The following is a 14,887-nucleotide window of genomic DNA, read 5'->3' as shown; positions in this document are numbered from 1 at the left end:
AGATGTGATCCTTTATAACAAAATATCATTTCTTTTAAGCCCCTTCAGTCGGTAGAGAAATGAAATATGTGTGTGTGTGTTTGTGTGTGTGTGTATATATATATATACATATATATATATATATTTATGTATGTATATTATATATATAGATATATATTTCTATAAACATGTGTATTTATATATGCTAATCTTTCACTTTTCCTGACCTCTCCATCTCTATACATTACTATGTGAATCATTCTAGCCTTCTCCCTTGTTTATCTATAAATTCCCACTCCAACAGGGAGAAACCTGGCTCCCACAATCTGCTATCCTTTCACTAAGCCTTTAACTCCTGTACACATTTATAGTAGTGTTAATTGTTATCACATACTCCAGTGTGAAACAATGTTATCAATGAAAGGGCAGTTCTTTTGTGCAATTTCTTTTTGCTTTTATTCTTGCAGTTGCCTATTATTTCTAAAGTTCAGCAACTTTTCCCTACACCACCTTCAGTGGGATTGTTTCATATATTTGTAATGTACTTAGGTTCACATGTCAAAACTGCAGTCCATCCTGTTATCCCCTGACCATGTAAATATATTTTTAAATTTGCATACATTAAGGCTCTATTTCACAACTGTGAAAGCTGTAAAGTTCTATAAGTGCATTTTAATAAGTAATAAAATTGTTTTAAAAAATGCATAGTGTCATCTATCCACCATTACACTATTATATGGAATAGTTTCACTATCCTAACAAAATGAAACAGAAAAACCTCATGTTTCCCCTATTAGGCTCTCCTACCACAATCCCAAATCCCTGGCAACCACTAGTCTTTTCACTATCTCTATAGTTTTTTTTTTTTTTTTTTGCCTTTTCCAGCAAGACATATAACTGACATCATACAATATGTAGCCTTTTTGTTTGTCTCCTTTCACTTATCATTGTGCATTTAAAGTACCCCCATGGCTTTTTATGGCTTAATGGATTAATTTTCATCATTGAATAATATTCTAATGCATGGACCTACCATAGTTTATTTGCCTGTTAAAAATATTTGTTCTTTCTAGTTTGGGCAATTATAAATAAAGCTATTATAATCATCTGTGTGTAGGTTTTGATGTGTATATAGTTTTCAATTTGTTGTGGACATACCTTCATAATTGCTGGGTCTTATGTTAAGACTTTGTTAAGTCTTGTTAAGAAACTGCCAAACTGTCTTTCAAAGTAGCTGTGCCATGCTTTCATTTCTAACAGCAATGAATGAGTCTCTTTTTCTGCAATTTTGTCAGCATTAGGAATTGCCAATATCTACATTGACATCTATTGATGTCTCATATTGTTTTTGTTTTGTTTTGTTTAATCAGTGGACATTATTTTTGAGAAGTTTTACATAAAATGTTGAGTGGAAACTACAGAGTTCAAATGTCCCCTCTCATGCTCCCACTACCCCAATTTCTCCCAACATCAACATCTTGCATTGGTGTGTTTCCTTTGTAACAATTAATGAGGCAATATTTATACATTATCATTAGCAAAAGTCCATATTTGGAATCAGTCTTTGCTTTGGGTATTGACAAATGACAAGTATCCACCATTATAGAATAATAAAGAATATTTTCACTGATTCCAATTTTTCCATCTTTTTTTTTTTTTGCGGTATGCAGGCCTCTCACTGTTGTGGCCTCCCCCGTTGCAGAGCACAGGCTCCGGATGCGCAGGCCCAGCGGCCATGGCTCACGGGCCCAGCCACTCCGCGGCATATGGGATCCTCCCAGACCGGGGCATGAACCCGTATCCCCTGCATCGGCAGGCGGACTCTCAACCACTGCACCACCAGGGAGGCCCTCCATCTTTTAATTCATATTTTTGGTGATGATGTCTTATTTTCTGATAGTCCCTTTCCTCAGTTAGGGATTGTTACCAGGTTAGTGTGCATTGTGTCAAATAGCTTCAACTGAGGAGGTCAACTGAAGACCCAGACCAGCAATCTCGGTCCTTGTGATAGCAAGCAAAGAATTGCAGACTACCACTTCCAGCTTAAGCTCAAAGCAAAGTTTATTTAAAACATAGTTATACTCTCAGAGGGAGAGGGAGCTGTTTCTGCTTCTGCGAAGTGAAACCAGCCCTCCTGTACAGGTTTAAATGTTTATAAGGAGGGTTCTGTGAGGAGGCAGAGTGCGATCATGGGTGAGCAACAGGGGATCATTATTTGATTGACAGTCCCGAGCTATATAACAAGTTTATTATTGTGCATGCTCTTACCCTTGATTTGCTAAGAAAAGCGCCCCCCACCCCTACCCCCCTCCGCCCCCCTCCCCGGGATGGGGGGGGCAAAACCACATGCAGATTTTATTACAATGATGATCGTATAATGAGTTTGGGTTTACTAGAGGTTATACGCCTGTCTAGTCTGGACATGCACAGCCTGGGAAAGTTCCCTCCTGTTACCGTGCCCCCTCTTTATCAGAATAAGTTGCCCACCACATGACCATAGTTTTACCCCTTCTGGGTGGGGTCAGGGGAGGGTCCCCAGATGATTAGGGTGTAATATGTCTACTCCCCTTTTGTCTTTTCGCCATTATAGCCTCCTTGCTGCTAATGTCTGACTAACTACCTAACAGGGTCACCAAGTCTACATTTCCTGACCTCTTGAATGCTTTAACATTCTTGTCTAAATAGAATTTACACTTGAAAGGAGTCTGACTGAATATAACATCTTGGTATTGATACAGAGCAGGTTCCTGTAGGGCTCTTGGTCACAAAGCCTTTCTGGGTCTCCCCATTTCTTTGATTATAGAAAAAAAGCCTTCATTCAGCCTCCATGACCTTCCCTGATTTCCAACGGGCATATTCAAGCAGTTGCTAGTTAGGTAAGGGAGGAGATGTGAGACCAGGGAGAAAAAAACAGGAGAAACAATAGCGCAGCCTTGGGGCAAGGTCCTGATTCCCCATCAATGGATACAGGCAACAATATATTTGAGCTGTTTTGCAGCTACTGAAACCCCCTCTAATGGGGGGAGTTAACAGTTAATGATGGTAGGTGCCCACAAGCACGTAGACCCCAGACCAGTTGGAACCTGAAGTTTAATAATGCTGACTCCTACTTACCTCACCACCAACCCATCAGAAGAATGTCCATGAGCTAATCGTGCCCTCTTTGAACAATTACTGTAAACCTTCTCACTATCCTCTCCAAGTTGGGGCACATAGTTTTTCAAGGCAGGAGCCCACTGTATCACCCTTTGCCTGGCAAAGTAATAAAGCTATCCTTTTCTACTTCACCAAAACTCTCTCTGAGTTTTGATTTGGCTCTGGAATACAGAGAAGCGGAGCTTTAGGCATCAGTCTCCTTCTCTGACTCAGAATTTTGTAGCTATTTGCTCAACTATATGTCATGATGCTTGTTCATTTGGTTGACCTAGACCTTTGGCTGCCTATGAGATATGCAATGACCTTATAATTTCAAGAAGTAGTTGGCTTTCTTATTAGATCTTTACTTCCAGACCTTTCTCTGAGTAAGAGTCCTTCTTCAAACTTCCATGCAAATCATATTTATAGAGAGCAAGTTGACAGGCTGAAGTCATAATATGAGACTTAGCACAACTTTTCTTCCCCAGATATCAGCTTCCTCAAAAGAAGCCTTATTTTCACCCAAATTTCTAACTCATTTTATTTAGGGAGATAATATTATTTTTTTAATGTAATGCATTTTTTACCTGTGTTCTAAGGAGGAAAGAGAATATAAGGGCCAGTTGGCACCTTTTGTTTTCTGTATGTAGATCTCTCATAATACCTCCGTTTACATGGCTGCTTCTCACTCCTGTCCTCTATGTGACCTGCAGATTATGAGCTCAAATCTCTGCTGAAATTAATAAGGCATACTGGTCATCACTAACACTGAGCACAGTGTACAGTCTAGGCAGAACTGCAGCATTCTCTGATACCTTCATTTGTCCATTTCTTCATCAGCTTTCTCTCTAATGAATTAGCTAGTTAAAATAAATTTCTCCAAATAAAAATCTACACAAGTTTTTTTAAAAATAACGCAATTATTTTTTTTTCTACTCTTCACCAAGATTCATCAACTGTTAACATTTTGTCTCATTACCTTTATGTCTGACGAAAAGCATTTCTTGTACTACTTTCTTTGTATTGCTTTGTTTAGCTTGGCTTGTGTTTTGTTTGTTTGTTTAGCTTTGTTTCTTAACAGATTGTTTAATTAAAATCCATAAGTCTTAAGGCAGTTTTAAAACCTTGGTAACATACTTTTTGAATCAGGAAGGCCTTCCCTCTTTCTTTCCAGACTGTCTGTTAGGTTTTTTTGCCTTTTACTTCCATTTTAAAGCATGATGTCTTACGTTGGGATGCTATAACAATTCACCATAGACTAGGTGACTCAGACAACAAACAATTATTTCTCACCATTCTAGAGGTTGAGAAATACTAGATGAAGGTGTTAGAAGATTGGGTGGCTGGTGAGGGTCCTTTTCCTGGTTTTCAGATGGGTCTCTTCTCCTTGTGTATTCAAATAGAGGAGAGACAGAGAAAGAGAGAGAGAGAGAAAGAGAGAGAGGAAGAAACAGAGCACACAGAAATTTTAGGGCAGTGAAAATTCTCTGTATGATACCATAATCATTAATACATGTCATTTGACATTTATCCAAACCCATGGAATGTCCCACACCATGAATGAACCATAATGTAAGCTATGGACTTTGGGCAACTGTGATGTGTCAGTGCAGATTCATCATTTGTAACAAAGGTACCACTCTGGTGGAGGATGTTGGTAACGGAAAAGGTTATGCATATTTGGGGGGAGGGGATATATTGAAAATCTTTTTACCTTCCTCTCAATTTTACTGGGAATCTAAAACTACCCTTAAAAAGTAGTCTTATTTTTTTTAAAAAGTTAGTTTGGGACCAAACATCTGATTTAGAAGGGATGTCAGAAGGCGAGATGCTCCATTCCCAGGTTTGGCACTTAAATTTTGTAAGGCATAATCCTCTTTTATTTCTTCCCATTGTATGGTTACATTGAAGACAATGTGTTAAAAATGGGGACATCAACAATGGAAGGAACCTCAGTCATGGAAGGGTTATGCAGGCAAAAATGTATAATTATAACAATTTGCAGTGACTTTTATATTGTGAGAAATGAGTGTTTAGGGTGCTTTATCATTATATTGATGGTGTTTGTTCCATCGTTACTAATTCAGTGATAAATTGCAAGAGGTAGAGAGCAAAAGCATAAAGGTAGAAGTAGTAGCTGATCTAGAGATATCTAAGGGAATCTAAAAGAGAGAATTGACTATGCAATATTTACATCCTTTAATTCTTCCTTATCAATATCATCTACCACTAACTCATACCATTTTATAATGTCATCAATTACACCAAGTGTATTTTTTTCCATATGGAGATTGTTAATGGCTATCCACTGTTACTGTGGATCACTATGACAGACATATAAAAGTACGATCTATGTGTTTCTCAGTGACTGCTGTCTTCAAGAATATTTTAATTTCACATATTAGTAAATTTTGTTTTAATAAGAAAGATATATATATATAAATTGAATTAATAAGAATTAGGTTCCCAATTCCCGCAGGCTGTTTTTTAAGTAACCAGACACCAAGAAATAATTCCCTACTTCAGTTGTCACAACGATGAGAGAAGTGGCACTTTTTAAACATGATCTGTGGAGAGTGTGGCATTTTTTGATAATGTCTTTAGTTTCAATTTAAGTGTATAACTAACTTACTAGGACAACAAAAAAAGACAGAGGTGATAATCAAATTTCTATAGAACAAGGACTTCAGCAATAACTGGACAGAAGTGTCTAAAATAACTTTAAGACTCCTTACTAAATTTCACCTCTGTTTTTCTATGAGTTGGCTTTCAGAACTCTTTATCTTAAATATTGACATGGTCATTGACAAATCCAAGGTTTCTCACCCAAGAAAGACTGATTCTCACATCTTTACCTTCTCATTTTCAAAACAAGTCCCAGGAACTTGGTTTTAATTGACCCATTTTATGACCATAAGTGTGTTATAGCATGATTACTGCACCCACAAATTAATATGTTTAACTTTGTGGAGGAACCATACCCAAAACACACAGTGTGGTTCATGGAATAAGAGAAGTACCCTGAGGACTAATGACGTATGCAGTAACTTGGATGAACTGCAAGGGAATTATGCTGAACAAGAAAAGGCAATATGAAAAGGTTATATACCACATGATTCTATTAATACAACATTCTCATGCAAAATTACACAGATAGAGAATAGATTAGTAGTTGCCAGATGTCAGAGACAAGAAGGAGGAATAGCATGATGTTACCCTGTGGTGAACAAGAGTTGTGTATCTTGATTTTGGTGATGGCTACATGAATGTACATGTTAAATCTACTAAACCTACACACACACACACACACATACACATGCACACAAATGAATGCATGTAGAACTGGTGAAATTTGAATAAGCTCTGTGGCTTGTACCAATGTCAATTTACTGGTTTTTAAAGATGTTACCTTTGGAGAAAACTGGGTAAAGGGGATTTCCCTGTGTTTTTTTTTTTTGTAACTTCCTAAGTATAATTATTTCAAAGTAAAAAGTTTAAAAAGAAAGCAGCTACCTAAAGTTATAATTAAGGCAATATATATCTTTTAACATTTATGTTTTATTAAAGTTCATTATCAGGAAAAAAAAAAGAGAGAAGTATGCTGAGCAGACCAAGCAATTATCCTTAGAAGTGATGAACCACCTTAATTTTTGGACACAGAATGTGTTCTCTGGAACTGGGGAGTGTTGAGATTATCACCTAATGTGCCTACCAGAATGTAATTTCTATTCTTTTGTTAAAAATACACCAAGTTCCCTGTGAAGAACTACTTTTGCCTACAGTAGCCTTACATATTTCAGATCAGGCATTCCTTAGCTCTGGATAGGCATAATCCAAATTGAACTACTCACAGCATTTCCTCCTTTGTCCAAAAATGACTGGTTCAGGATGGGTTCTTGTCCCAAGGAGGTCTATTACACAGTCTTGAAATTTGTAATGAACATATTAAGAGGCATACTCATTCTCCCTGCATGATGGATAAAACCTGAACCTACTTCGGGACACTTTTGTCTCCACTTGGAAAGGAACTGCCTGAAAATGAAGAAAACTCAGAGCAAAGTGTGACATTAAGAGTTGAAGGCAAAAAGAGACTCTTGATGACCATTTTCAAGCATTTGGACATAATCCTATTAAAGTTGACTTTTCCTTTGATTCCTTTTTACCTGTGAACCAATAAGCTTGCAATTCCCTTTACTCTCGTTTGAGTTTAACATTTTGTCACCTGAAACTGAGTCTTGACCAAAACAGAGGGAAGAGAGGGAGATTGTAATCAAATTTTCAAAAGAAAATTTGAAACTTTACTGGATCGCTTGGTTTTTATTTGAATAAGCAAGGGAAGTGGGAAACCCCTGTGTAGTCAAGTCATGGTTCATAAAGAATCACTACCATGAATTAGATCACCAACCCTATCCAATAGAATGGGAAACTGGATATGATTTATGTCATAGAGTGTTCTGCCTATGTTTTCCTCTAAGAGTTTGATAGTTTCTGGCCTTACATTGAGGTCTTTAATCCATTTTGAGCTTATTTTTGTGCATAGTGTTAAGAATGGTTCTAATCTCATACTTTTACATGTACCTGTCCAGTTTTCCCAGCACCACTTATTGAAGAGGCTGTCCTTTCTCCACTGTACATTCCTGCCTCCTTTATCAAAAATAAGGTGACCATATGTATGTGGGTTTAACTCTGGGCTTTCTATCCTGTTCCATTGATCTATATTTCTGTTTTTGTGCCAGTACCATACTGTCTTGATTACTGTAGCTCTGAAGTAAGGGAGCCTGATACTTGCAGCTCCATTTTTCGTTGTCCAGATTGTTTTGGCTATTCGGGGTCTTTTGTGTTTCCAAACGAACTGTGAAATTTTTTGTTCTAGTTCTGTGAAAAATGCCAGTGGTAGTTTCATAAGGATTGCATTAAATCTGTAGATTGCTTGGGATAGTAGAGTCATTTTCACAATGTGGATTCTTCCAGTCAAGAACATGGTATATCTCTCCAACTATTTGTATCATCTTTAATTTCTTTCATCAGTGTCTTATAATTTTCGGCATACAGGTCTTTTGTCTCCTTAGGTAGGTTTATTCCTAGATATTTTATTCTTTTTGTTACAATGATAAATGGGAGTATTTTCTTGCTTTCACTTTCAGAGTTTTCATCATTAGTATATAGGAATGCCAGAGATTCTGTGCATTAATTTTCTATCCTGCTACTTTACCAAGTTCATTGATCACCTCTAGTAGTTTTCTGGTAGCATCTTTAGGATTCTCTATGTATAGTATCATGTAATATGCAAAGAGTGACAGATTTACCTCTTCTTTTCTGATTTGGATTCCTTTTATTTCCTTTTCTTTCTCTGGTTGCTGTGGCTACAACTTCCAAAACTATGTTGAATAAGAGTGGTGAGAGTGGGCAACCTTGTCTTGTTCCTGATCTTAGTGGAAATGGTTTCAGTTTTTCACCATTGAGGATGATGTTGGCTGTGGGTTTGTCATATATGGCCTTTATTATGTTGAGGAAAGTTCCCTCTATGCCTACTTTCTGCAGGGTTTTTATCATAAATGGGTGTTGAATTTTGTTGAAAGCTTTCTCTGCATCTATTGAGATGAAAATATGGTTTTTCTCCTTCAGTTTGTTAATATGGTGTATCACGTTGATTGATTTGCTTATATTGAAGAATCCTTGCATTCCTGGAATAAACCCCACTTGATCATGGTGTATGATCCTTTTAATGTGCTGTTGGATTCTGTTTGCTAGTATTTTGTTGAGGATATTTGCATCTATGTTCATCAGTGATATTGGCCTGTAGTTTTCTTTCTTTGTGACATCTTTGTCTGGTTTAGGTATCAGGGTGACGGTGGCCTTGTAGAATGAGTTTGGGAGTATTCCTCCCTCTGTTATATTTTGGAAGAGTTTGAGAAGGATAGGTGTTAGCTCTTCTCTAAATGTTTGATAGAATTCGCATGTGAAGTCATCTGGTCCTGGCTTTTGTTTGTTGGAAGATTTTTAATCACAGTTTCAAATTCAGTGCTTGTGATTGGTCTGTTCATATTTTCTATTTCTTCCTGATTCAGTCTTGGCAGGTTATGCACTTCTAAGAATTTGTCCATTTCTTCCAGGTTGTCCATATTATTGACATAGAGTTTCTTGTAGTAATCTCTCATGATCTTTTGTATTTCTGCAGTGTCAGTTGTTACTTTTCCTTTTTCATTTCTAATTCTATTGATTCAAGTCTTCTCCCTTTTTCTCTTGATGAGTCCAGCTAATGTTTTGGCAATTTTGTTTATCTTCTCAAAGAACCAGCTTTTAGTTTTAGTGATCTTTGCTATCATTTCCTTCATTTCTTTTTCATTTATTTCTGATATGATCTTTATGATTTCTTTCCTTCTGCTAACTTTGGGGTATTTTTGTTCTTCTATCTCTAATTGCTTTAGGTGCAAGGTTACGTTTTTTATTTGAGATGTTTCTTGTTTCTTAAGCTAGGATTGTATTGCTATAAACTTCCCTCTTAGAACTGCTTTTGCTGCATCCTATAGGTTTTGCGTCATCATGTCTCCATTGTCATTTGTTTCTTGGTATTTTTTGATTTCCTCTTTGATTTCTTCAGTGATCACTTCGTTATTAAGTAATGTATTGTTTAGCCTCCATGTGTTTGTATTTTTTACAGATCTTTTCCTGTAATTGATATCTAGTCTCATAGCATTGTGGTCAGAAAAGATACTTGATACAATTTCAATTTTCTTAAATTTACCAAGGCTTGCTTTGTGACCCAATATATGATTGATCCTGGAGAATGTTCCATGAGCACTTGAGAAAATTGTATATTCTGTTGTTTTTGGATGGAATATCCTATAAATATCAATTAAGTCCATCTTTTTCATGTTTCTTTTAAAGCTTGTGTTTCCTTATTTATTTTCATTTTGGATGATCTATCCATTGGTGAAAGTGGGGTGTTAAAGTCCCCTAATATGAATGTGTTACTGTAAATTTCCCCATTTATGGCTGTTAGTATTTGCCTTATGTATTGAAGTGCTCCTATGCTGGGTGCACAAATATTTGTAATTGTTATATCTTCTTCTTGTATCGATCCCTTGATCATTATGTAGTGTCCTTCTTTGTCTCTTGTAATAGTCTTTATTTTTAAGTCTGTTTTTTTCTGATATGAGAATTGCTACTCCAGCTTTCTTTTGGTTTCCATTTTCATGGAATATCTTTTTCCAGCCCCTTATTTTCAGTGTCTGTGTCTCTAGGTCTGAAGTGGGTGTCTTGTAGACAGCATATATATAGGTCTTGTTTTTGTATCCATTCAGCCTGTCTGTGTCTTTTGGTGGGAGCATTTAATCCATATACATCTAAGGTAGTTATTGATATGTATGTTCCTATGCCTATTTTCTTAATTGTTTTGGGTTTGTTATTGTAGGTCTTTTCCTTCTCTTGTGTTTCTTACCTAGAGAAGTTTCTTTATCATTTGTTGTAAAGCTGATTTTGTGGTGCTGAACTGTCTCAGTTTTTGCTTGTCTGTAAAGGATTTAATTTCTCCATCAAATCTGAATGAGATCCTTGCTGGGTAGAGTAATCTTGGTTGTAGGTTTTTCTCCTTCATCACTTTAAATATGTCCTGCCACTCGCTTCTGGCTTGCAGAGTTTCTGCTGAATGATCAGCTGTTAAGCTTATGGGGATTCCCTTGATTGTTATTTGTTGTTTTGCCCTTGCTGCTTCTTTGTGTGCTGCTTTTTTTCTTTGTGTTTAATTTTTGACAGTTTGATTAATATGTGTCTTGGTGTGTTTCTCTTTGCATTTATTCTCTATGGGACTCTCTGTGCCTCCTGAACTCTATTAACTATTTCCTTTCCCATATTAGGGAAGTTTTCAACTATAATCTCTTCAAATATTTTCTCAGTCCCTTTCTTTTTCTCTTCTTCTTCTGGAACCCCCATAATTCGAATGTTTGTGCATTTAATGTTGTCCCAGAGGTTTCTGGAACTGTCCTCAGTTCTTTTTATTCTTTTTTCTTTATTCTGCTCTGCAGTAGTTATTTCCACTATTTTATCTTCCACGTCACTTACCCGTTCTTCTGTCTCAGTTATTCTGCTATTGATCCCATCTAGAGTATTTTTAATTTCATTTATTGTGTTGTTCATCATTGCTTGATTCATCTTTATTTCTTCTAGATCCTTGTTAAATGTTTCTTGCATTTTGTCTATTCTATTTCTAAGAATTTGGATCATCTTTACTATCATTATTCTGAATTCTTTTTCAGGTAGACTGCTTATTTCCTCTTCATTTGTTAGGTCTGGTGGGTTTTATATCTTGCTCCTTCATCTGCTGTGTGTTTTTCTGTCTTCTCATTTTGCTTATATTACTGTGGTTGCGGTCTCCTTTTCACAGGCTGCAGGTTGGTTGTTCCCGTTGTTTTTGATGTCTGTCCCCAGTGGTTAAAGTTGGTTCAGTGTGTTGTGTAGGCTTCCTGGTGGAGGGGACTAGTGTCTGTGTTCTGGTGGATGAGGCTGGATCTTGTCTTTCTGGTGGGCAGGTCCACGTCTGGTGGTGTGTTTCAGGGTGTCTGTGGCCTTATTATGTTTTTAGTCAACCTCTCTGCTAATGAGTGGGGTTGTGTTCCTGTCTTGCTAGTTGTTTGGCATAAGGTGTCCAGCACTGGAGCTTCCTGGTTGTTGAGTGAAGCTGGGTGCTGGTGTTGAAATGGAGGTCTCTGGGAAATTTTCACCATTTGATATTACATGGAGCTTGGAGGTCTCTTGTGGAGAGTGTCCTGAAGTTGGCTCTCTCAACTCAGAGGCACAGCACTGACTCCTGGCTGGAGCACCAAGAGCCTTTCATCCACACAGCTTAGAATAAAAGGGAGAAAAGGTAGAAAGAAAGAAACAAAGATGACAAAATAAAATAAAATAAAGTAAGGTAAATTAAAATAAATTTACTGCAATAAAAATATAATTATTAAGAAAAAATATTTTTTTAAAGTAAAAAAAAAAAAAAAAAAGAAAACCGAACAGACAGAACCCTAGGACAAATGGTGAAAACAAAGCTATACAGACAAAATCTCACACAGAAACATACACATACACACTCACAAAAAGAGGAAAAGGAGACAAAATTATAAATCTTGCTCTCAAAGTCCACCTCCTCTCTCTATTCACATATTCCACTGATGCAAGGTATATCAAGTTGATTTTGGAGATTTAATCCACTGCTCCTGAGGTTTCTGGGAGAGATTTCCCTTTCTCTTCTTTGTTCGCACAGCTCCCCTGGCTCAGCCTTGGATTTGGCCCTGCCTCTGCCTGTAGGCCGCCAGAGGGCATCTGTTCTTCGCTCAGACAGGACGGGGTTAAAGGAGCAGCTGATTCGGGGGCTCTGGCTCACTCAGGTTGGGGGAAGGGAGGGGTATGGATGTGGGGCGAGCCTGCAGCGGCAGAGGCCGGCATGACGTTGCACCAGCCTGAGGCATGCCATGCTTTCTCCCGGGGAAGTTGTCCCTGGATCCCAGGACCCTGGCAGTGGTGGGCTGCACACGCTCTGCAGAAGGGAGGTGTGGATAGTGACCTGTGCTCACACACAGGCTTCTTGATGGCTGCAGCAGCAGACTTAGCATCTTATGCCCGTCTCAGTGGTCCACGCTGTTAGCCATGGCTCGCGCCCGTCTCTGGAGCTCCTTTAAGCAGCGCTCTTAGTACCCTCTCCTCGCACACCAGGAAACAAAGAAGCAAGAAAAAGTCTCTTGCCTCTTTGGCAGGTCCAGACCTTTTCCTGGACTCCCTCCAGTCCAGCCGTGGTGCACTAACCACCCACAGTCTGTGTTCACGCTGCCAACACAAGTCCTCTCCCTGCACTCCAACCGAAGCCTGAGCCTCAGCTCCCAGCCCCGCCCGCCCAGGCAGCTGAGCAGACAAGCCTCTCGGGCTGGTGAGTACTTGTTGGCACTGATCCTCTGTGCCGGAATCTCTCCACTTTGCCCTCCACACCCCTGTTGCTGTGCTCTTCTCCGCTACTAAGAAGGCTTCCCCTCCACCACCCACAGTCTCCACCCGCGAAGGGGCTCCTAGTGTGTGGACACCTTTCCTCCTTCATGGCTCCCTCCTACTGGTGCAGGTCCCATCCCTATCCTTTTGTTTCTGTTTATTCTTTTTTCTTTTGCCCTACCCAGGTATGTGGGGAGTTTCTTGCCTTTTGGGAGGTCTGAGGTCTTCTGCCAGCTTTCAGTAGGTGTTCTGTAGGAGTTGTTCCATGTGTAGATGTATTTATGGTGTATATGTGGGGAGGAAGATGATCTCCATGTCTTACTCTTCAGCCATCTTCTCCCTCTCTCTATCCTCATTTCTTTTTGTTTTGGAATTTATCAGTGACAAAAGAATCCTGATTTAAAGAAATAAAAATCAAAAGTAAATATGAGATGTTTAAAGTAAGGAGGAATATTAAAATGTTTGGCTAGTTGCTAATTCAATGGAGATAAATGCAATCTCTAGAGATGTTCAGTGTGATCTAATACTGCAGCCTTCTGCCCAAAGTGCATCATTGCAGTAATAGCCCTGCCAAACGTTCACTGCTCTCACTTATACCTAATAATACTGATCAAAATGTCCCTTACAATAGTACTCAGAGATGCACACATATACATTTTGGAAACTTTGATTTTAAAACCAATGACACTTTCAATGGCAACTCTTTTGACACACAACTGAAAATTGTTGGGAAAAAAATCTGAAAATAAAAAACAAACAGGTTTAATTAACTAAGTTTAAAAAAAATTTATTTTATATTGGAACATAGTTGAGTAATATTCATTCATTTTTGATGTTGCATACTTTAAAATAGACAAACTTTCACATATACTTATCCTGCTCAATTCACTCCCTCCTAAATCAGATATAGAGCATCATAGCTACCAGGGAAAGGATCTCTGTGAATTTATGCAGATGGGGTAACTTCTCTGATAAATTCAGGTATCAAAAAGAAGGGTTAGGCTACTTACAGTTCCTGAGGAAGCTACTCTTGGAGTAGCAGAATTTAGAACTCAGGGTTGCAAAGGTAAACATTTCTTTACCTACCCATGTGAGGAGTATGTGGATCTGAAAACAGGTAGACAGGAAGGGGAGATTAAAAGGAAACTACTTGGGACATCCTTACAATTACCACTGCTGTACACACACTTAGTTCACCATATTTCCCTACTCATAAAGAAACAACAGAAGGGTGCACAGTGGAGCACTTCTTTCACTCTCTTCTTCAAAATATGCAGCCCTGAACAGTAATTAAACATGGTTTCTAGAAATTATAATGTAAGGAGAAATGCACAGCTCATGTAGTAGGCAAAATTTTATGAATGACTTTCAATGATTCTCACCCTTGTATAAGTTCTAACCTCATTGATTGTGGAGGGAACCTGTGAATATGAGGACTATTATCCCTGTGATTATGATGCATTATAAGGCAAAGAGAGATTATCTGGGTGGAATTAATCTAATCATATGAGTCCTTTATAAGCAGAGAATTTTCTCTAGATGGTGGCTGAAAGAGGAATCAGAGAGCATGAGAATGATTCAAGACAACACTGCTGGCTTTGAAGAAAGAGGGGAGGGTCCACGTTGACCTGGATGATATTAACAATGTTTCCCTCAGTTTGACTAAATTTTAGACATGTTTCTTTCTAACTATAGGACCCTGACCTCCTTTAAAATAAGAGCATTTATTTTAGCAAACTTGTAATTCCAAATTCTTCCTCTGCCCTTCTTGACATGTAAGTGTTCCACAACTCAGAAATGCTTT

This window comes from Mesoplodon densirostris, chromosome 3 (genome assembly GCF_025265405.1).
Source record: "Mesoplodon densirostris isolate mMesDen1 chromosome 3, mMesDen1 primary haplotype, whole genome shotgun sequence".
In the NCBI taxonomy this organism is placed as follows: Eukaryota; Metazoa; Chordata; class Mammalia; order Artiodactyla; family Ziphiidae; genus Mesoplodon; species Mesoplodon densirostris.
This window is presented reverse-complemented; position numbering follows the sequence as displayed.